This window comes from Hyperolius riggenbachi, chromosome 3 (genome assembly GCF_040937935.1).
Source record: "Hyperolius riggenbachi isolate aHypRig1 chromosome 3, aHypRig1.pri, whole genome shotgun sequence".
Lineage (NCBI taxonomy): Eukaryota > Metazoa > Chordata > Amphibia > Anura > Hyperoliidae > Hyperolius > Hyperolius riggenbachi.
In genome coordinates, this window is record NC_090648.1 from 411391733 (window position 1) to 411416361 (window position 24629).

Here is a 24629-nt window from a genome sequence, read left to right on the forward strand (position 1 = left end):
ATAGCTATTGTAGTGGCGTAATAGCGGTTAAAAGCAGCAGCAGGAGGAGGAGTAACGTGTGGCAGCAGCAGGCAATAATAGGCCATGGCACCTAGCAGTGGTACCATGGCTGTAAATATAACACAGCAGGAGGTTCCAGACAGCGATCGTGAAGCCCACATTGGGTCCAATACACAACTGGGGCAGCTCAGTTTTCTACCCAGACACCTCAAAAAAAAAAAAAAAATATATATATATATATATATAGCGTAATAGCTAATGGCGCATGGCAGCAGCGCATAATTCTGTGGACTCTGGCGGTGGGAGCACAGACAGCAGGAGGTTAAATGCAGGAGGGGGAGTAACGTGTGGCAGGCAGCATAGGCCATGGCCCCAGCAGTGGTACCACGGCACAAAAAAAACCAAACAACCGTGAGGTTCCAGGAAGTGGTCGTACAGCCGCAGTTGGGTTCTCCCCACAACTCGGACAGCACAGTTTTCATCCCAGACACCTCAAAATATAGCTATTTTGATGGCGTAATAGCTAGTGGCAGCAGCAAATAACTGTATGGCACCTAGCGGTGGTACCACAGTACCTAAAAAAAAAAACAAAAAAAAAAAACGGGCCGAATTAGCCAGAGATTCCCAGCCACATCATGTCCCCCTCTCATCGACAGCAGGGGCCAGGAACTCGCCTTCAATCCAGGCCTGGTTCATCTTCAGGAATGTGAGTCTGTCCACAGACTCTGGGGACAGACCGGAGCGCTTCTCGGTGACCTCGCCACCGGCCCCACTGAAGCACCTCTCGGGCAACACGCTGGAGGGAGGCATGACAGGACTTCCAGAGAGTACTGCGCCAGCTCCCTCCAGATCTCCAAGCACTTGACCCAGTACTCCATGGGGTCAACAGGGGCCTCGATGTCAAGCCCGCTGAAGCCCCATGTAGTCTTCCACCATCCAGGTCAGGCGCTGGTTCTGACTTTGAGAGGAGGATGCTGCTGCAGGCACCTCCTCTTTCGGTAGCTCTACCATCATGTAGAGTGCACTACATGGTTGAAAGAGGCGCCCAGGTTGTAGATAAAAGCGTTTAAAAGCAGTTTAAAACCGGAAACAGGTTTGAGTTTGCTTACCTCATTGATGACAAATCTGTGCATAAACAAAAGATTTTATTGGTAGCACAGGTGGCGATGCGTTTCGCGGGTCTAAGCCCGCTTCCTCAGGCCTATAGCAGTGCCAAACATAGCAAAGAAATGAACAGCGCTACTTAAAAACAGATGAGTGCTTACCTGCAAAAAAGTGCACACCCCACTCATGGGATTCAAATACACAATGAGCATACACATGACCTGTCTACCACTTGGAGGATGTTAGTTTCACTAACAATTTGCAATTTGTTAGGTACTTGTCCCTCCCACTGTCGAAGAAGTCTTTCCTCCATGGGAGGGGACCTAACACTAACTAAATTCTACCTATGCATATGCATAGCCTGGGCGCGCTACCAGTAAAATTGAGAATTGCGCAAAAAAAGTGGGATCAGCGCATCACCAGGCCGCCTCTGAATGGCCTCAGCTCAGAGATGCGCTGAGCCCCCCCAGAAATTGCAAACGCACCTTGAACCCAAACAGAGGCTCTGCATATACACCAAAGGAAAACTATTAAGTGGGAGCAGCTGACCAGAAATAAGTAAATCAAACATAGCAAAGAAATGAACAGCGCTACTTAAAAACAGATGAGTGCTTACCTGCAAAAAAGTGCACACCCCACTCATGGGATTCAAATACACAATGAGCATACACATGACCTGTCTACCACTTGGAGGATGTTAGTTTCACTAACAATTTGCAATTTGTTAGGTACTTGTCCCTCCCACTGTCGAAGAAGTCTTTCCTCCATGGGAGGGGACCTAACACTAACTAAATTCTACCTATGCATATGCATAGCCTGGGCGCGCTACCAGTAAAATTGAGAATTGCGCAAAAAAAGTGGGATCAGCGCATCACCAGGCCGCGGTTCAAGGTGCGTTTGCAATTTCTGGGGGGGCTCAGCGCATCTCTGAGCTGAGGCCATTCAGAGGCGGCCTGGTGATGCGCTGATCCCACTTTTTTTGCGCAATTCTCAATTTTACTGGTAGCGCGCCCAGGCTATGCATATGCATAGGTAGAATTTAGTTAGTGTTAGGTCCCCTCCCATGGAGGAAAGACTTCTTCGACAGTGGGAGGGACAAGTACCTAACAAATTGCAAATTGTTAGTGAAACTAACATCCTCCAAGTGGTAGACAGGTCATGTGTATGCTCATTGTGTATTTGAATCCCATGAGTGGGGTGTGCACTTTTTTGCAGGTAAGCACTCATCTGTTTTTAAGTAGCGCTGTTCATTTCTTTGCTATGTTTGATTTACTTATTTCTGGTCAGCTGCTCCCACTTAATAGTTTTCCTTTGGTGTATATGCAGAGCCTCTGTTTGGGTTCAAGGTGCGTTTGCAATTTCTGGGGGGGCTCAGCGCATCTCTGAGCTGAGGCCATTCAGAGGCGGCCTGGTGATGCGCTGATCCCACTTTTTTTGCGCAATTCTCAATTTTACTGGTAGCGCGCCCAGGCTATGCATATGCATAGGTAGAATTTAGTTAGTGTTAGGTCCCCTCCCATGGAGGAAAGACTTCTTCGACAGTGGGAGGGACAAGTACCTAACAAATTGCAAATTGTTAGTGAAACTAACATCCTCCAAGTGGTAGACAGGTCATGTGTATGCTCATTGTGTATTTGAATCCCATGAGTGGGGTGTGCACTTTTTTGCAGGTAAGCACTCATCTGTTTTTAAGTAGCGCTGTTCATTTCTTTGCTATGTTTGATTTACTTATTTCTGGTCAGCTGCTCCCACTTAATAGTTTTCCTTTGGTGTATATGCAGAGCCTCTGTTTGGGTTCAAGGTGCGTTTGCAATTTCTGGGGGGGCTCAGCGCATCTCTGAGCTGAGGCCATTCAGAGGCGGCCTGGTGATGCGCTGATCTCACTTTTTTTGCGCAATTCTCAATTTTACTGGTAGCGCGCCCAGGCTATGCATATGCATAGGTAGAATTTAGTTAGTGTTAGGTCCCCTCCCATGGAGGAAAGACTTCTTCGACAGTGGGAGGGACAAGTACCTAACAAATTGCAAATTGTTAGTGAAACTAACATCCTCCAAGTGGTAGACAGGTCATGTGTATGCTCATTGTGTATTTGAATCCCATGAGTGGGGTGTGCACTTTTTTGCAGGTAAGCACTCATCTGTTTTTAAGTAGCGCTGTTCATTTCTTTGCTATGTTTGATTTACTTATTTCTGGTCAGCTGCTCCCACTTAATAGTTTTCCTTTGGTGTATATGCAGAGCCTCTGTTTGGGTTCAAGGTGCGTTTGCAATTTCTGGGGGGGCTCAGCGCATCTCTGAGCTGAGGCCATTCAGAGGCGGCCTGGTGATGCGCTGATCCCACTTTTTTTGCGCAATTCTCAATTTTACTGGTAGCGCGCCCAGGCTATGCATATGCATAGGTAGAATTTAGTTAGTGTTAGGTCCCCTCCCATGGAGGAAAGACTTCTTCGACAGTGGGAGGGACAAGTACCTAACAAATTGCAAATTGTTAGTGAAACTAACATCCTCCAAGTGGTAGACAGGTCATGTGTATGCTCATTGTGTATTTGAATCCCATGAGTGGGGTGTGCACTTTTTTGCAGGTAAGCACTCATCTGTTTTTAAGTAGCGCTGTTCATTTCTTTGCTATGTTTGATTTACTTATTTCTGGTCAGCTGCTCCCACTTAATAGTTTTCCTTTGGTGTATATGCAGAGCCTCTGTTTGGGTTCAAGGTGCGTTTGCAATTTCTGGGGGGGCTCAGCGCATCTCTGAGCTGAGGCCATTCAGAGGCGGCCTGGTGATGCGCTGATCCCACTTTTTTTGCGCTATAGCAGTGCCAAGCCAAATAGGATAGTGAGCTAAGGGAGCCTTCGCTCACTATCTTATTTGGCTTGGCACTGCTATAGGCCTGAGGAAGCGGGCTTAGACCCGCGAAAGGCGTCGCCTCCTGTGCTACCAATAAAATCTTTTGTTTATGCAAAGATTTGTCATCATTGAGGTAAGCAACCTCAAACCTTTTTCCGGTTTTAAACTGCTTTTAAACGCTTTTATCTACAACCTGGACGCCTCTTTCAACCATATAGTGCATCTCAACCCCTACACATTCCCTGTGTGAGGGGTGGTGACAGAACACACGCGGTTAAACACTGCGGTGGATATCTGTCCCCTTTTCTTTTCCTAAGGAGTGCGACCACACCAGGTCCCCAGGGACCACCCCGAGTGGAGTCGAGTTAATTGTCTCCACCTGCTTCCTGTGGTCGGTTGCCCTTCTGCAACTCACCTTTGTGAGTAGACATTTTTCTTATACATCTACCAATCTGTTTCTACATACTACACCATTGGGCTCCCGTTTTTTGTCTCCTGTGTCGCTTTTTAGAAGGTGTCTTCACACCCACTACCCACTATCATGTAGAGTGCCTTCATCAGAGACAGCAGGTCTCCTGGGTGCCTGCTTCTACTGCTGGCCACAGGCACTAGCTGCTGTGCTGGTTGGACAGGGACAGAGGAGGTGGAAGGCTTCCTCTGTCAAAAACCTGAGTGGTTCTTGCCTTTTTCATGATCGCTAACTCAGTAAAGGACCAGCCTTTAAAGCGTTGCTATCATATAAATCCAACATAGCGGGGTCTGAACCCTCTATAACAGTAATTTATAGATTGACGGTGTACCTTGAAATGAACCAGAGCACTCGGTATTTAAAAGTAAAAATTGTATTTGCTTATCATACAGCATATATACAAAATATAAGTAGTGTTTCCTTCTAACAGTATTCCACCTCATCAAGGCTTTAGAGCCAAGCAGAGCTGGGACAAGGTCCTCCAGCACCCAAGGCTGAGACACCAACGTGCGCCCCTCCATCCCTCCCACCCCAGCCGTCACACACTGACTGCTATTAGACTAAGAGGCGCCCCAGGGCCCACAACCTCCCCAACACCTTAATCTCTAGTTATCTGGCTTGTAGTCACTGCTATGTATTCCCTTTTATTATTTCTTTCTGCTTCAAACACAATTAGGAATGACAGCTGAATGAATTCTGCGCCCCCTCCTGCACTGCGCCCTGAGGCTGGAGCCTCTCCAGCCTATGCCTCGGCCCGGCCCTGGAGCCAAGCAATCATCAATCTTCTAAGTATGTTCAAAAAAGAATATAACAGTTGTGTTATGTAGAATAAGATCAAAAGTAGTCTCATCTGTATCAATAGCTGTGTATCTAGTAGCTCTGTAAAACTTGTAGTAATCTTAAAGAAATAGCATAAAAAATAACTTCTAAAAAAACTTCTTGCTAACATCTTAACAGAACTTAATGCTGAAAAATTAATAAAGTAAATCACCATAATATTAAGCAAATTACCCCTTCTCTGTCATCTCTTCAGCATCTAGAACCGCGTGTGGGAAGGTAGCTACTGCCTCGTGTGTCTTCTCAGGAGATTGGTAGGCTAGTACAAACTATGAGCTTTCAGCTCCTACTTTTATAGGGATAGGATGCAATATGGCTGCCTAATCTGGACTTACCCTAAATCCCAGGTTATGATTGGCTAAAACTTCCATGCGTAGCTCGCTATCTTTGTTTTGAATACTGTAAATAGTTGACATTTTAAAATAACCATAACGGATTTGTTTATAAACTCCTTAATTACCTTATCTTGTGAGAATTAACGTCATTTGGAATGTTTACACATTCTGATTAGGTCATTTCTGACGCAGCTAATTAAAAATGGACGTCACCAGCCATCTTGTCTGCTGGTTGACTTATTTGACCCAGACATTTGGGGCCATATGCAATTCACTTTTTCACCTGACTTTTCTCCTAGGTGATATTTTTAAATTTGTCAATAAAATTCAGTTTAAGCCATCAGCAAGCAAGAAAATACTCAAAATAATTTTGATAGTACTTTTTCAATTACTTTTTGGTATTTTTTAGTTGAAAAGTGCTGTAAAGTTGTTTTAAATAGAAGATGAAAAATTATCTCCTAGGAGAAAACTCAGGTGAAAAAGTGAATTGCATATGGGCCTTGGACTTTAAAACATTAAACAATAGCCTCAGTTCACTAAGCTTGTCTCCTGTCTTTAATAACTCTTCTAGAGTTGTTACCATGGTGATAGGGCATGTAGTATTCAGGAAACATTTTACCTCAGGCAAACCTAAAGCTAACTCTTCTGTTTTTTAAGTTAACTCTTTAATCCTTAAAATAACTCCAGAGTTAAAGACAGGCTGTTCATTAACTGCGTTTGAAAATAACTACAGAGGAGATAACTTAACTACAGAGGAGATAACTTAACTACAGAGGAGATAACTTAACTACAGAGGAGGTAAATTTAACTACAGAAGAGGTAACGTAAGGAATGAAGAGATAAGATAACTTACTGTGTGGAGGTAAGTTTTCTCTTGCCTTTTTATCTCCAGCATGATCTTAGTGAATTGAGGCCATAGTCATTTATGATAGTCATTTATGACGCATTTCTGATAATGTTTCCTTCTGCTAATTAGTTTGGAATGTTTCTGTCCTTTCCCAGACATAAGATTGGTCAGGTTGACACTGTAACACTGTAAACAGTCTTCAGCAATTTAAGGCTTATTGAAACATACAGGGCTTCTAATATACTTATTTAAAGATAAAGGTTATTATATAATTCTTCTTAAAACAATTAATTATATAAGATATAATTGCACATTAAAATGTAATAATATAAAATCATGTTCTATATATGTCTTTCTGATGAATAAATAAATATAATACTTTCATCCGGCAGATGTCAGCATTTCATCATGTAAATATCAAGCTGTATTAATAATATTAATTTTATAAGACTATAAAACCGCCAGGTGGCATAATTGTCCTAAATACGGGACAATAGAAAAAACCTTGTAAACTTGTATTGACATTCCAAAGGACAATACTAGTCAAAACAACTTTGTGGAACACAGCTAATGTGTTTTGAAACTTTCACTGCAGAATACAGAATTTAAATGTATTTCAAAGTAATACATTGTACTATAGGTTTTAACAATAATTATTTCTTTCTTTGGAAGGACAGTATTGATTATGAATATTTAGATTAATAATATTTATGTGTAATAATAGAGAAAATGTGTATATATATATGACTGCTGCAGTAATGTGAATTTTAAACGTGTTTCTTTCCAGTCTTCAGTATTCTTATCTGCAACCTTGACATTTGAAAGAAGCTTCTAGCATAAATAAGAATGTTTTAGTTTCTGTAACTAAAATAATCTTAACTATCACAGCCTGGAATATGCTGAGCTGTCTCAGAGCAATATTTAAAGAAGTACTCTAACTTTACAGTTTACAATAAAAGTTTGCATAGAACATTAAAACTTAAAACATACACATATGACAGCTTTTCCTGCATAAATAAACCACTAGAATTCTGACACCTCCAATTGCCGAACAAGGACCCGCTGCATCTCCCTTGTTTGGTGCTCAGTGTCTTCAACAGGCAGGAACTGTCCCACCTTCCCCTTCAGCCGTGAGTCCAGGATCATGCTGATCCAGATGTCCTCCCGAGCACGCATCTGGATCACTCTGGGGTCTCTGCGCAGGCACCGGAGCATGTGCACTGCCATGGGGAACAGGTGAGAGACAGCAGAGACATCAGGGTCGTCGGCACCCCCAGAGCCGACATCACTGTCCTCCTTCTGTGGCCCCTGATCCACGTCCTGTCCTCTCCACCCTCGCACCACTGCAGCTGCGCTCTGCTGTCCCCCCCTCATCACCAAGGTCATGGACCTCTTCTCCTCCAACAACTGAAAGTCCTCCTCAGAGGTGGACTGCGCAGCTGCCTGCTGATCCAGCTGGGTCAGGGCCTCCTCTCCCTCTTCCAGCAGATCAAACAGGGCCCTGTCCAGCAGACAAACCATGGGCACCCACTCGCAGAGGGATGCCCATTCCTGGCTCACCATGTTGGTTTCCTGCAGGAAGGGAGCCAACACCAAGCACACCTGCTGCATCTGCCCCCAATGTGCGTTGGAGAGGACCTGGAGGTTGGTGGTGCCGGAAACATTGGCGTCAACGATGTAGCGGCTGACAGCCCTACTCTGCTCAACCAGCCACTCCAACATCGCCAGGGTGAAATTCCAGTGAGTTGGCACATCAATGACAAGCCGGTGTCATGGCAGGCCCTCAAACTGCTGCACGTCAGCCAGGTTTGCTGAAGCAGCGGCGGAAAAGGCGCACAATTTTCCTTGCCGCTTCCAATAGATTGTCCATCCCACATGAACGTCTGCACCACCAGGTTCAGGATATTGGCCGAACAGGGGACGTGTGTCATGTGTCAAGTGTCCCATGCTGATGGCAGCCAGCAGATTGGCCGCATTGTCGAACACCACCAATCCGACTGTGAGGCCTCTGGGGGGTCAGCCACCTCTGCTCCCTGAGGTTGATAAGAACATTAACTGCCTTCAATTTTGTCTTCCCCAGGCTGACCATCTCCAGCAGCGCTTTGCAGTGGTGGGCCTTCAGGCTGCTTCTGAGGCAGGGACGCTTGGTGGCGTGTGTGCTGGAGGAGGGAACTGGATCAGAGGAGCCTGCTGCAACTCCCCTGACCCCGTGGGGTGGCACCACCCACTGGGCTGCTGCTGTGCCCAATGATGGTCTTGCTGCTGCTTCCTCACCCACTTTCACCAGGCTGACCCAGTAAGCTGCGAAGGACAGGTAGCGGTCTGTCCCAAAATGGCTGCTCCAGGAGTCCATGGTGATATGGACCCATTCGCTCACGGCGTGATCGAGCAAACGGGCCACGATTGCCAACACAAACTTGTGCAGTGCTGGGATCGCCACTCCAGGATCCCATACTGCAGGAGCACTCTGTCACTCCCCTCCTGCACAAGGGAGTACAGCAGGAGCAGGTAGCACATGGCCCGGGCAAGCAACCCATTCAGTGTCCGGATGCACCTGTGGCCAGGAGGCAGAGCCTTGGTCACACCCGGAAAGGCCTTGCTGAGCAGGGTCTGGCAGTGTTTTCCTGCACAGGAAGATGTGGAGGAGAGGACTGTGGAGGGAGCAGAGGAGGCCTGGCTGCCCGAACCAGCCTCAATCACGCTGGGAGTGATAGTGTGGACCGGGGAGGCGGGAGGTTGGGACAGTGGTGCGTTTCCGCATTCCTCCTGCTGTTGTTGCTGCTGCAGGCTGTGCAGTGGTTTTCCTGCTCTGACCACTGCCAGCGCCACTCTCCTTCAGCCTCTGAAAGTCGTGAAAGTGCTTCGTCCGCAAGTGGGTCTGCAGGCCTGCGGTACCCATCTTGGACGGATCACGACCTCTGCTCACTTGGGCGTTTTTCAGCTGTTGCAAACTGCAAAGCTAGCATCCAGAGTGGAGACATGGAAAAACTGCCAGATTGGGATGTGAACTGGCCCTTCTGGCATTGAAGAGGGTGCTTGTCTCCCTCTGGTTGGGGGTTGACTGGTGGTGGTGGTAGCAGCTGAAGCAGCAGGCTATGGCTCCTGCCTTCCACGCCCACTGCTGGCCCTGCCCCTGGCCTCCATGCTGCACCTCTGTGCCAGATACTCCTCCTCCTCCGAGCTGCCTTCACACAACTGTGGCACATAGGGACGGTCCCGCACCTCATCATCATCATCCTCAAAAAGCTCCTCTGAACCCCCAACCACTTCTTTTGCCCCAACATCCCCTTGAACAGGCCCCTCCTCCTCATCAAAATCAGGTTGTTGTTCGCCGACAACAACCTCCTCCATCCCAAACTCCTCCTTGCCTGCCCCTATCATCTCCTCCTCAAACTCCGTCACAACGGCCCTCAAGATGCTCGTGGTCCTTGGGGTAAACAGCAGGCTTAGTGAGGACAGGCTGGCCGCTGGGGTCGACGTAACCTTAAGCGGTGGTGGCGGGCGGCTGCTGCTGCGAACCGGAGTGCTGGTGGTGGTCTCGGTGGAGATCTGGCTGCTGGAACCGGTGGCCTCCTGCTCCGCCAACCGTTTTCACGACACCCTGTGCCTGACTCTTGTCAATGGGCCGGCAATGCCGACCCGCGGCAAAGATGGGCGCAACACACTGGCGCTGCTGTGCCTCTGCTTCCTTCCCCACAACTGTGCGGCTAGTGGCTGGTGGCGGACCAGTCACAGACCTGCTGGCAGTGGCTACGGCAATAGCGCTGCCTCTCCTGATGCCTCTGCCAGATATTGCGCAATACAATATTATACAATCAAAAATATATATATATATAAAGGGCGGGAAGATGTGTACTTTAATAAAGTGAGTGACTGAGTGGTGGGTGGGTTGTGACAGAAACATTTTTAAAAAAAATTAAATTGCACGTAAACGGTCAGTGACAGTGAATGAACTACAAGCGCAACACTCTCTTAACTGAGACAAGAGTGACAGACAGTCAGTGACACAAAGACTGTCACACTCACAATACAAACACCAGAGGTCACAAGGCCCAGCCCTATAGGTATAAAGATTAAAAGCTGATAACTTTATTTATAAAAATATATGTATATACATAACAGGAGTGCATGTCATACACCTTTGATAGCAAAATAAATGTATAGTGCCGTGTTGGTTCACACTATGTAATTTGGGGGTATGTTATGGGGTGTCTTTGCTGATCCCCCACCACTCCATATGTACATGGAATGGGGTGTAGCTAGCCCCAATACAATCCACAATGTATTTTGGTGGATGCTGTGATTAGAGGTGCTGTGTGCAGCCACCAATAAATCACTTCTTCCACAAAGTGTTAGCAACACAAACACGAGGGTAAGCAAGGTGGACCGATATACCAACTAGATGGGTGCTGTACACATATTTACAGTTCTCCTATAGATTTGACCGGTTTCACCAACAAGGCTTCTTTAGAAATTACATAGTGCAAGTGCTATATTACAACATATATACATATATACATATCCCCCACCAGCTGTACAATTGGACAGAGTGTCCCCGTGCAAGCCTCCAAATATCCCAAGTCAGAGCTCTGACTTGGGCTATTTGGAGGGTTGCAGTGGGACACTCTGTCCAATTGTACAGCTGGTGGGGGGATGTGTATATATGTTGTAATATAGCACTTGGACTATGTAATTTCTAAAGAAGCCTTGTTTGTGAAACTGGTGTGAAACCAGCCTGAGGGCCAATTAAGTGACAAAACAATATACTCTATACAACATTGCAGAATTTTTTAGCAGTATATAAATACTAAATAATAATATAATAAAACTACTTGGTGAGAGTTCTGTGTGTCATCATTTTTTTTCCTCTTTTCTTTTCTCTTTTTTTCTTCCTTTTTTCCGGTTTTTGTCTCTTCACTATTAAAGCGGAATGAAACCCAGTATTTCTACTTTGCTCTAATAGATTATTTACAGCATATTATATACAACCAGCATTTTTTTTTTACTAGAACTGCATTCAAAGGGTTAACACAGGCTTTAGAAGCTTCCCTTCCAGCAGAGCTGGCCGCTTCCGAACTTTACATAATGTTATCTTGTGTTTAATTGTGAGAAATGTAAACAAAGCCTTCTCTCACACTGCCGGGTCCCCTGAACAAAGTCAGACAAGCATAAATGCTTTCTGATGCTTTTTGATTAAGTTAGAGGATGAATAAAGCAGTTATAAATAAAATGCAAAGTCGGCTCTCAGAGTAAAATAAGTGTACTTTAGGAACATATAATTTCTAAATGAATAATAATACTTATGCACAAAAGCAAATATGCTAACCGTATGGCATATAAAAAGTAGGAAAAAATGTTTTTATTGAATATTATGTCAGGGTTTTATACCGCTTTAAGGAAGATTATGAAATTGAATGCATTATGCATACTGATGTACATACTAATGGAGGGTAACAATTCTAAAATATATTTATAATTTAGTGTTTGACAATAATTTCAGTCACCTTTCTGCAGACATTCTAAATATTTTCACCATGTTTTTCCTGTGCTGTTTACTCCAGTTCTTAAAATTTACCTTAATTATAAATTGGCCAAAAGTGTTTTCCACAGAAAAAAAATTGAAGCAGTTGTGCAAAATTACATCACAGATTAAAGGGGAACTTCAGCCTAAACAAACATACTGTTATTAAGTTACATTAGTTATGTTAATTAGAATAGATAGGTAATATAATCTTTTACCCACCCTGTTTTAAAAGAACAGGCAAATGTTTGTGATTCATGGAGGCTGCCATCTTTGTCATGGGGGCAGCCATCTTTTTGGTTGAAAGGAGGTGATAAGGAGCAGGAGACACAGTTCCAACTGTCCTGTGTCCTGATAACCCCTCCCAGCTGCACACACTAGGCTTCAAATGTCAAATTCAAAATGTAAATAAAAAAATTTGCACCAAAACAGCAGAACGAGAACAACATCAGAAATCCCATCATGCTTTGCACAGCATCAGGGGAAAAAAGCCCGGGCAGTTTTCTTCTGTGCAGCTAAAAATGAGGCTTGTATAAGAGAAACAAAGTTCTGATGCTGTGATACTGTTAAAGAAACACCAGGCCTTTTCAGTGCTGCTGAGTCGATTTTTAGTCCGGAGGTTCACTTTAACAGTGTCATAATAATCCTGAATGGTTTTCTACAGTGAAAATCTCAATTTTCATGTTACATGGTAATGCCTTTGTTATTGCCCTTTGTTATAGAGCAAAATACTCTTGCATCAGTGTTTATTACTTTTGGTACTTTATGTATTTGTATGCGCAGTATTTCAGCTGCAATACCTTGGTGTTATGCATTTATGTATGGAGGCTGGATGATTATTTTTATTATTTTATAATTATGTCATTTATAATTATGATATAGTAATTCATTCTATATCCATTACAGTGGAGTTCTGCTGCAACTTTGAACTATTTTTAATACATTTTGGGGGGTACGCCCTTCACTAAAATCAGTTCCACAATATCTAGTGTAGATTTTATTAAACCGACTCTTCTTATTGATCATATTTTGGAAATGCAGCTTAAAAGACCACTATCATTAAACATTGTAAAATTTAAAATACATGTGTACTCATACTGTGCATGTAAGACATTTCTCCTACAGTAAAATGAGCTAGAACTTTTCCCTTCACCCCCCCCCCCCCCCCCCGGTCACTTACTTACAGCAGGTAGTAGAACTGACTGGCTTAGGATTGATCCATCTCTGAATGGGGGATTCACAGCATTTGCTTTGTTCTCCGTCAAAAACACTCCCTGGAAAGGATCTATACAAAGATGCTGGCCAGCCTACCTACTAAGATGCACTTCTTTGCAGTTATACTAAGCAACTGCTGTTCAATATGTGCTTTTGAAAATAAAGATCACCCTGACAGTACCACATGAGGAGACTGACAATACAAAACTTTTCATATCATTGGATTTATATTATATTATGTTATTGGAGTAAGAATACATGTTGAATACCTTTTAAAGATACATTATTGTTGTGTCATCTATGGGGAGGTAAGTCCACCAGTACCCCCCATTTTAAACGGCTTTTAATATATTTTATACTTTCTGGCAGCCTCTGTATACACAAGTCACCTTACCATATAGTAATAATTACTATAAGTGACGGCTACATAGGAAAAATAAATAACTCCATAGTGCATTTTCATCTGGGACAAATATTCATTTTATAGATGGGTGTACACATTTATTTAAAATTTTACAATTTTTAGCCATAGTGGTTCTTTAACACACAGGATTTTTTAGGTAGAAACCATTAGCAATACTAGCCCGTATATCTATGGCGCAAATATTTCTTCAAATTACCACCCATTGGTAGGAACAAATATGTTAAACCATTAATTCATGTTTATGGTTTGTGTCATTCTTTTCTGTTGTGCATAGTTGGGAAAAAACTCATGCACAAATACTACATGATGCAGTTAAAAGCAAATACTAGGGTTTGCTACTGTATGTGGGAATGCATTTACCATCTCAATTTTAAGAAGAATGCTAAGGTTCTGTCACACTGTTTTTCCATAACCTGATCCACCATCAGTCAGCTCCTGGGTTCCCCTAACACAGACATATGATTAAGCCAGGCTGTCCTATTTTTCCAGCGTCTCTGCTTTTTGTCTGAAGTAATAATAATATATCATAAATTGTTAGTTTGACAGAGGAGAAACTCTAGGCACAGCTCAAAGTACAACTCTGAGTATATACACTTTCTTGTACATTATATACACTACCATGCATTATATACAGGGCTGAATGTTAAATTAGCTCTATGTCCATCCTCATAACACTATGTCAAACAAACCAGTTCCCACAATAAACACTATTAAACCAACAGACCTTTTGAAAACTCATCTTGTTTTTGAGAGATTTTAGTACTGGATAAATGTTTTCTGGAGGCTGGATGATATTTTGACTTCAGATTTCTGTCCCATTAGTGATATTAGAAAGCTACCCCAAATGTGTCTTTAGCTCTACTAAAAAAAATAAAAGTGCCATCTTTGTGAGATCATAATGCCTTGTACAACGGCAGGACAAGATCGAGGACATGATACTTCTGTCTAACATGTGAAATCAGAAAGTCACCATGTTGTGGATGTTGGAAAACCTTTTTTATACTCTATGCAATGACATTTTATGACCACTGTGATATCACATTATCGTCTTTGACAACAGAAACAGCACAAGGACCCCACAATGTTCTCAAATGTTGGATATCATAGTAGTTCTCTTTTGTCAATATCATAAATAATTCTCAATGTAATGTAATATTCCATTATTGTAATATCACAATGTTTCCTTTGACATCACAATGCCTACCCTGATATAACAATACAGTAATGATTTTTACATCACTGTTTCTTAACTCAGTATCACAGCCACTTGGGTAGGGCTGAGGGATCTAGATACCATTTTTTTTTTAAGAATTGCCTTTTTCAGTGAGGATAGGAAAATGCCAGTTGAAAGGGATAGGTTAGAGAGATGTTAGAGCAGGAATAAAGGAGGATGAGAGCTGTAGAAAGGAGGTAGGAGGGACTAGGATCCAGAGCAAAGGTAGTGAGATGAGATTTGGAGTTTAGAGAGAAGAGTTTGTATGTGTGGGTTTTCTCCAGAGTCCAGGCGCTCTTGATTTCCTCCCACAACCCAAAAACACAGATAAATTCATTGGCTTCACCCAGACTCTAGACTAAGATGGACATATGACTATGATTGGGGGGGGGGGGGTATAGACAGGCAGTGAGGACTACGGATTTTGTTGATTTTAATCACTGAAGTACAATGAAAATTCATCTGCTCATAGACAGGGTGATGGAGAAGAGGGCAGGGGACAGAGAAGATAATTAAAAGTACTAAAAAAAATCATTTGGAATTGTAGGATTAAGAGGCTATAATGGGTGAGAAATAAGACTGCTTTGCAGATGAAAGTTGGTTCCTAAAGTCACAAAGAGCATTTTTGTAGGACAGGAAGTCCTCTCCAGTTTTGCTTTTTCACCAACGCTGCTCAGCTGTTCTAGAGCACCTTTTCAGGAATTTTGTGTTTTCAGTCACCCAGGGTTGGTAGTTGATTCTGCGCAGGTGAATGTTGGTGAGAGGGGCAAAAGTGTCAAAGCTTATGTAACAGAGGTGTCTTACAGTATTAAGCCCAATCTACACGATACGATTCTTTGTGCGATTCAATTAAGATTCTATTTACGATCCGATTAAATCCGACATGTCCGATCGGAATTCGATTCAATTCGATTTGCCATTGCAAAACAATTGCAAATCGAATTTAATCGAATCCCGATCGGACATGTCGGATTTAATCGGATAAATAGAATCGTAATCGAATCGCACAAAGAATCATATCATGTAGATGGGGCTTTAGACTAGTAAAAGAATATGATGAGAAAAAGGATTCTAGAGGATAAAGTGAATGCAGGTCTAGATTGCAATAGTTTCTGTATGAGTGTGTGTACTTGGGCTTGTATAACATGAAGCGAGGGGAGGGTGATTTGTAACAGGTTGTGGTCAGAAAGAGGGAATAGAGTAGACAGTTAGTAAATTCTGTGACAGAGCTGACACAATTGAATATGAGATTGAGTGTGTGGCCATAATTGAGGGTAGGGTCACTGGACCACTGAGATATACCATAGAAGGAGGTTAGAGAGGGAGTTTGATGGCAGCAGAATTGTTAGTGACCATGGGAATGTTGAAAGCACCCAGATGATAGTAGGGATTTTAGTAGAAAGAAAGCGGAGAAGCCAAGCAGAAAAGTGATCTTAGAAAGATAAAGAGTGAGAGAGAAGGAACAGGACTGAGTGGTTTATAGGTGCAGCAATCATAAAAGATAATGCCCACTTCGCCACCCTGTCTGCTCCCACTTCTAGGGGTATTACTAATGTGTAACCACCTGTAAGCCAGTGTGAGATGTAGTCAGCTATGTTTTCACGATCTCAAGGAAACTAAAGGCATTAGAAATGAAAAGATAATGGATGTAGAGTTAATTACTTTCTGAATGGGCATTCCAGAGGGCAACAGATATAGACGGGGAGGGGGGTGAAGTGCAATATTAATAAGGTTATCAGACTTTATACTCTATAGTACTCAAAACATTCCTATTCTTAGGTAAGGATTAAACCTGAAGTGAATAGGTTAACTATATCAGAGTTTACTAAAATGAGATTCTACTGTAATTAAAAAATAGAAAACAATAAATTCATGCATATGGCGCCACATAATATGTTGGCGCTTTTATAAATTAATAATAATAAAATAATAATATAGGAGTTTTCTAATAGTTTATTATGAGAATAAGCTGCTTTAACAGGATCAAACCATGGATTCAAGCGAGTCACTGCCAAATACATTTTCAGACCTTTAAAATGGGGAGTTAACAACATCTCGTGAATGACTTACATGCTTGGGGTGTATCACGAACTATGTTCTGCCATTTCCTGCCTGCTAGTGGCAGTATTGACTTGAACTATCCTGGACTTCCACTAACCACCAGCAGTTGGCTGTATTCTGTTTTTGCCAGCTTTGAACTTCCACAATCCACTAGCAGGTGGCCTGTTATTATTGTTACAAAGACTTGCAGTTCCCTGTTTGGCCTGCGGATGGCTTCAAGTGAACGCTCAATATGATTGCTCCCCACCAATTGCATCCTGTGTTTTCTAATCACATTGAATATTTAAGGGGAATATCCGAGCAATTTAAAAAAACAAACAAACATCTACTTACCCGGGGCTTCCTCCAGCCCCTTGCAGCCAACATGTCCCTCATCGCAGTTCCATTCCCAGCCGCCGGCCCGGGGCCCCGACTTCGTGAGGTCTTCCTCTACTGCGCCTGCGCGAGCGCCGCTGTCAATCAAGTCCACATTGTCCGGAGTGTACTGCGCAGTTCCTTGATACTGTGCATGATTGTATATATCTATATGTTGTATATATTTGTATATATATCCTGTATATTGCCTTGTAAATAGTTAGATAGGGTGTTTGGTTAAATGTGTGTACACTGCATTTCCTGGTTTGTTGGTGATTCCTTGTATATAAAGTGCTGTGCATGTGGTTGCATTTAATTTGCATTTATATGCATTATTGGGTTTGCAATAAACACTTTATTGTGGATAGGAATGCCAGCGGAGCGGGGGAGAGTTTTGAAACCAGCGAAGCTGCCATCGGGTCTGCCTGACCGCGTGGGGGAGAACCTGCTGACAAGAAAAACTCTATGCCTGATAAACCAAGCTGGAGGATGTGAGTGCAATTGTTGAATAAATTATTGTTTTTAGTGAAACATGTATGCGCTACGATCCTTGTTATTGCTCTGAGGTACTTACATTCTGAAAGTGCAAGTGACAACACAGGAGAGAGGAAGACTTGACCGAGTGGCGAGGGGAGCCCATTGAATGCCACACAGGCGATATTGGCCACTGTAGTGATGGTCATGAATACTCGGTGAATCGTTCACCAATTGGGTGTTGGTGGTGGAAATAAGTCTTGCTATAGCTGTTGAGCGCTAACAAAGTAAAGAAAGTATACTTTATCGTACCTTATTTCCGGTCTCTGTGTCATTAATCCTGCAAACTGTGGTCATTCCCTGATTACTTGTCTACTAACCGTGACAGAGTGTGGTGATGCCTTCTGGTCATAAAGGAAATTTACAATTTATGGCCTGACTTTTTATGGATTTTCACTTCTATTGAACTTTTACATTTTGCACTATTGTTTTACCACAGATTTATAAGCCTTTTATTTTTCAGGTTTCAACATAAGTATTAGTTGTGTTCTTCCAAAGTATAGATGAAAGCTGTATGCGTATGTGTGTGTGTACAGGTCAACCACAAAGCATGGAGCTGAGGATTTATGCAATCCTGAAACCCTCTCACCTGCATGGGCATTGAATTTTGCATTAAAATGGGTCAGATTCAGATTTACATCACAGGAACCTATAGGCACAGATGTCTATCACCCTAGACTTTGCCCTCCACGACCATACAAACCTCCGACAAACCGCACCGCAAGTTGCCCAGCTGTCACTTTTCTCTTACTTCCCCTGCCCATCATAGCTACAGGTGTCCCTTAAAGAGAACCCGAGGTGTGTTTAAAGAATGTTATCTGCATACAGAGGCTGGATCTGCCTACACAGCCCAGCCTCTGTTGCTATCCCAAACCCCACTAAGGTCCCCCTGCACTCTGCAATCCCTCATAAATCATAGCCGTGCTGTGAGGCTGTGTTTACATCTGTAGTGTCAGTCTCAGCTGCTCCCCCGCCTCCTGAATAGCTCCGGTCCCTGCCCCCGCCCCTTCCCTCCAATCAGCAGGGAGGGAAGGGATGCAGGCGGGGACTGGAGTTCTGCAGGAGGCGGGGAGAGCAGCAGACTGACACTATAGAGATAAACACAGCCAGCTCTGACAAGCTGTTTGTCAGCAGCACGGCTGTGATTTATGAGGGATTGCAGAGTGCAGGGGGACCTTAGGGGGGTTTGGGATAGCAACAGAGACTGGGCTGTATAGGCAGATCCAGCCTCTGTATGCAGATAACATTCTTCAAACCCACCTCGGGTTCTCTTTAACATTAGGTAGCCAGAGGTACTCCCAGTGTTAAGTAGCTAGTGGTGCTCCCCTCTGAAGGGAGATCTCATAAGTGGAATGCCAAGAGCTAGGTGAGTAACCTCTGCTCTGCTCAGAACTCTGCATAGGGAAGGAGGGAGGCACGGGGGGAGTGAGCCACCTTTCCATCATCAGGCGCCTGTAGGCACATGCCTATAGTGCCTTATGATAAATTCGGCCTTGAAAGGGGTATTGCTTGCATTTCAACTATTCACCAGTGTAGGGATTTATGGAACCTGCTGATGCTTAGCTAGGATCAGTTTAGCAAGCAGATGCAAAGAACTGGCAATTAAAGTTGAGTTTCATTTATTGTTTCTTTAACCACTTCACCCTTCAGTCGTTTTCACTTTATGCATCCAAGCAATGTTCACCTCCCATTCATTAGCCTATAACTTTATCACTACTTATCACAATGAACTGATCTATATCTTGTTTTTTTCGCCACCAATTAGGCTTTCTTTGGGTGGTACATTTTGCTAAGAGCCACTTTACTGTAAATGCATTTTAGCAGGAAGAATAAGAAAAAAACGGAAAAAATCATTTTCTCAGTTTTCAGCCATTATAGTTTTAAAATAATACATGCCTCCATAATTAAAACTCACGTGTTGTATTTGCCCATATGTCCCGGTTATTACACCGTTAAAATTGTGTCCCTATAACAATGTATGGCGACAATATTTTATTTGGAAATAAAGGTGCATTTTTTCCGTTTTGCATCTATCACTATTTACAAGTTTAAAATAAAAAAAAAAATTATACAAATATTTCATCTTTACATTGATATTTAAAAAGTTTAGACCCTTAGTTAAATATTTACATGTTTTTTTTTAATTATTATTGTAATTTTCTTTTTTTTATATTAAACAATTTATTTGGGTATTTTTTGGGAGGATGGGATGTAAACAGTACTTTTATAATGTAAATGTGTGTTGAGTTTTATTTTTTTTACTTTTAGTTGTAGTTTTACTTTTTGGCCACAAGATGGCGGCTATGAGTTTGTTTACATTCGTCACTCTAAGTGTAACATATGCTTAGAGGGACGCATGGGGGACACAACAGCCAGAAAAAGTGGAGCTTCTGAGAGAAGCTGTCGCTTTTTCTGCGGGGGAGAGGAATCAGTGATCGGGCACCATAGCCCGATTCACTGATTCGTGGGCTAACGATCCGCGGCCGGGAGCGCGCGGACGCGCACATGGCTTCCTGGGCGTAGCTAGAACGTCCAGGAGGCCAAAGTAGTTAAAGGGAACCTAAAGTCTTGTAAGAAAAAAAAGCCAGTTTTACTTACCTGGGGCTTCCACCGGCCCCCTGCAGTCGCCCTGAGTATGTGCACTCAAAGATCCTCCGGTCCCCCGTCGTGGCTCAGTTTTGATTTTTCCAACTGAGCCTGTCGCTGGCCATGTGTCCTCGTTCGTCCTCCCATCGCCAGTAGCGTTCTGTGCAGGTGCAGTATGAGAAAATCTTGAGAAAATCTCTACTCAAAACGGCCGTTAGGAAGGACAACACCTGGGTGGTAAGTGTCCTATGCTTGCTGCTATTAGCTGCAATATACCACGTGTTTTGTCCAGATGGCAAGACATAAACTGCATGCTTTATTGTGGCATTGAGAACTCTACTCTATCTGCATGTCTTCAATAGCGGTAATGCTGGTATGAAATATATTGCATTATTTAGTCTTTGATGAAGAGTGAAGGATTTGCTATGATTTGGATTAAAGAGCACAGATATTTTACACTTGGTGCCCTGACCATTAGCTCTTTAGTTGGCATGGAATGGGTAGTAGTAGACAAAAACACTAAGGTACAGGATCAACTGATTGGAAAATAGTCATGGGCAAGTTGCATTGAGGGGCTGAAGGGGTATCTAGATACCTATACTGGTTGGGGAGGGGGCATCAGTCTATCTGTACTTGGGGGACATCTAGCTACCTATACTTAGGGTGGATCAGTCATCTGGCTACTTATAATGGGGGTGATGTCTGGCCACCTACACTGGGAGGGAAAACTAGCTACCTATACTAGATGGGGGGGGGGGGGGGGGCATTGAGCCACCTAACGGAAGGGATCATCTAACTACTTTACTAGGGGGGGGACATCTGGCTACCTATACTGGGAGGGAGTCATCTGGTTACCTATACTGGGAGGGGGACATCTGGCTACCTATACTGGGAGGGGGTCATCTGGTTACCTATATTAGGGGGACATCCAACAACTTATATAGCAAAGTACCTGTTATCCAGAGCTCAGGCATCCAGAAGTCTCAACTAACCAGCATACCCGAGGGGAATAAAGGGGGTGAAACTTACCGATCCTCCAAGCATCACCTTGTGTAGATCCTGCAGCTCCCAGGGTCTTTCCAGCTTCCATGCACGGCTTCAAGGGTGTCACCTGATCCAATGCGGGTCAGGTGACACACTGGTAGCTTTAGACGGAGGGCACAGGAAAGCCGCTGGCCCTCATGCTACATAGAGTTGGTAAAATTGGCCTGTGATTGGCCAATCAAAGTTAAATGTGTGCACCAGGCTTAACGCCCTGGACAATTTACAGACTGGCTTATATAGAATGAGAACACACATCACAGAGGGTGAGATCTATGGGTTCTCTGCATGAGTTTCTTGTAAATCCAAAATAGTCTTGTTAAAAGCAGTATTTCCACTGTAACTATGTTCATCCAAATATGGGATTAGAAAGTTACACTCAGCTGTTGTTTATTATCTGTGAAAGGAAAACTAGCTACTTATTTCCCTATATTTGAATAGGGAACAGAACAGACTTTTAGCTGGTATTGCAGCCATAAACAGTGGCACAGACATAAATGAATTCCTAACAATAAATGTTTGTGCATGGGCCATGGACCACAGACTGCAAACAACTGGTGTCGATTAAGCGCTGCATTCCTAAATCGTGCAGGTCAGGGAAAGTTTGGCTTTTATCAGTCACACAGAAGCTGAACAATTACAGAGTGTCTGTACAGGCACACTTACAGTGGAACTGAACTCAGAACTCCTCTCTGCTTTAAAAGATACACAACACCATAATAACCTTTAAAGGCATACTGTAAGGGGGTCGGGGGAAAATGAGTTGAATTTACCTGGGGCTTCTAATGGTCCCCCGCAGACATCCTGTGCCAGCACAGCCACTCACCGATGCTCCGGCCCCGCCTCTGGTTCACTTCTGGAATTTAAGACTTTAAAGTCTGAAAACCCCTGCGCCTGCGTTGCCGTGTCCTCGCTCCCGCTGATGTCACCAGGAGCGTACTGCGCAGACACAGACCATACTGGGCCTGCGCAGTATGCTCCTGGTGACATCAGCGGGATTGAGGACACAGCAACGCAGGCGCAGTGGTTTTCAGACTTTAAAGTCTGAAATTCCAGAAGTGAACCAGAGGCGGGGCCGGAGCATCGGTGAGTGGCTGCGCCAGCACAGGACGTCTGCGGGGGACCATTAGGAGCCACTGGTAAGTTCAACTCATTTTCCCACGACCCCCCTACAGCATCCCTTTAAACAAAAACATTTCTTTGTTATAGCTGATACAAATCCTAAAATAAATCTGCAGTTTCTACTTCCTGATTCATGGAAGCAGACATATTGTTTACAGCCTGTACTTTCAAATGGGCTTATCTGCTTATCTGCCATCAGTCATGTGACACATGGTGAAAATCAAATTACAGCTAGTGATTAGACACAAATTAGGGGGAATTACACAGGCTAAACTCTTTAAATACATGCAGGGTGCATTTCTGTTATGTTTTCCTTGTATCCTCTGCAAGAGTTCAGGTCCACTTTAACACCGCTCAAGCTAGTTTTCAGACTGAAATCTAAACACACCACATTTATTTTTTTAATTAAAAAAGTAAACATTCCTTTTTGAAAACAACCAAAAGCCATGAATTACCAAGCTCAATCAATCAGTCAATCAATCAATCAATCAATCAATCAGCTGTTCCAACAGAAATATATATTTGCAGAGAGGCATGGTGATTGTGTATTTTTTCCCTTTAGTGCAAATCTTTTGGCCTCGTTTATTAACCACTTCCGGGTTTCGGGTGGTTTGGATGATCTGTGCTGCGGGGGCTCTTCAGGGGGATGTCCTGCTGGGGGGGGGGGGTCTGATCGTCGCCATGCTGCTGTGCCTATCGGGGGCTCCTCAAAGCCCCCCTCCGCAGCGCTATTCCTCACTCTGCCTCCTTCCCTCCCTCCCCTCTTCATTATGGGCTGCGCAGGACGAAAATCCGTCCTGCGCCGCCTCAGATAGGCTTCAGCCTATCAGATGCCGGCAATCCCCGGCCAATCGGAGGCCGGGGATCGCCGATCTCCTCTACGGCGCTGCTGCACAGTAGCGCCGTATGTATGTAAACCGGGGAAGATGTTCCCCGCGTGTTTACATTTACCCTGCGAGCCGCGATCGGAGGCTCGCAGGGTGTTCACGGAGACACCCTCCGTGAACTGACATGGAACGGCCGCTTATACGAGCGTCCGTTTCCATGGAAACCGCTTCAGGATTCAGGGCCGTACTTATGCGTACGCAGAATCCTGAAGTGGTTAAAACCCTAGTTCAGCCTCTCTTTTTCAAATGTGTATGATTATTTGCATTACCTTATTTTTCGGACCATAAGACACTTTTTTCCCCAAAAATGTTTTATGGTCCAAAGGATAAAAAAGTGCAGAGGTGCTTACCCATCCAGCGCCGCGCTCCTCTGTCCGTCTGGCTTGTCTAGGCTTCCCTCTTCTCCTTGGGCATCTTCTTAAGCATCCCTCTTCTACTGCGGCTTGGGTGGCATCTCCTGGCATAGCTGTATACAGCGGCCGCCTGCTGCTGTACAACTCCGGGTCCCCACGTGACCTCCATCTTCTTCCGCATTGATCCGGCAGCTATTGTTACATGAGAGGCCCACATGTGCCGGGGTCATGCTGACATCTACCTCCCTAGACTGGGTGTGTGAAGACAATAGTAACGACTAATCATAGTTTTATTTGGCAATAAGTTGTAGCCACCTAATGTTTATCCCTAATCCACCCTTTCCCCCTTAACTGGTCACTCCTATATTCCCTACCTTCCTGCCTAACCTTATCACCCTTTATTGATGTCTAACCATATTATTTGATTCCTTACACAATAACTATCACTCCCTCTACCCTTCTTCCAACCTTAAACCCTCTTCCCTGCATATCTAAGCCTAGCCTTCTAAACCATTCTGAAATTGAGCAGGGTACCAAACCTACCTGGTAAAACTCACCCTCCATGGCATAGAAGTTCCTCTATGGCTGTAGCCAGACATGGTACTAATTTATTTCAGAAATATGTTACTGCCATATATGTACCAAGCACAGGCAATGAATCTAACAAAACCAATTTTACAACACTCAGAATTTGAATGGTATTGATCCTTGACTAAGGGATCACAGAAAGTTGACCTATTAGCTATATGTCACATGTCTTGACCTATGATCCTACATGGGTGGGTCGGTTTATGTGGTAGAACAGTAACCAGTGACTATAGTCCGTACATTGAAAATTATAGATTTTAAATGCCTATAACTTCACTAATATGAAGTGCAATA

The 24629-nt window shown here is 43.7% G+C and overlaps 1 protein-coding gene across 4 annotated transcripts in view; it reads left to right on the forward strand.

Annotated features, from left to right (window-relative positions):
- Positions 1-24629, forward strand: part of P4HA2 (prolyl 4-hydroxylase subunit alpha 2) — a 634411-nt gene that overhangs the window by 239141 nt on the left and 370641 nt on the right. For all 4 annotated transcript variants that reach the window (XM_068277452.1, XM_068277451.1, XM_068277450.1 and 1 more), the window contains one exon: positions 17593-17715. The gene's annotated coding sequence lies outside the window, so the exon portion shown is untranslated. The remainder of the gene's footprint in view (positions 1-17592; positions 17716-24629) is intronic.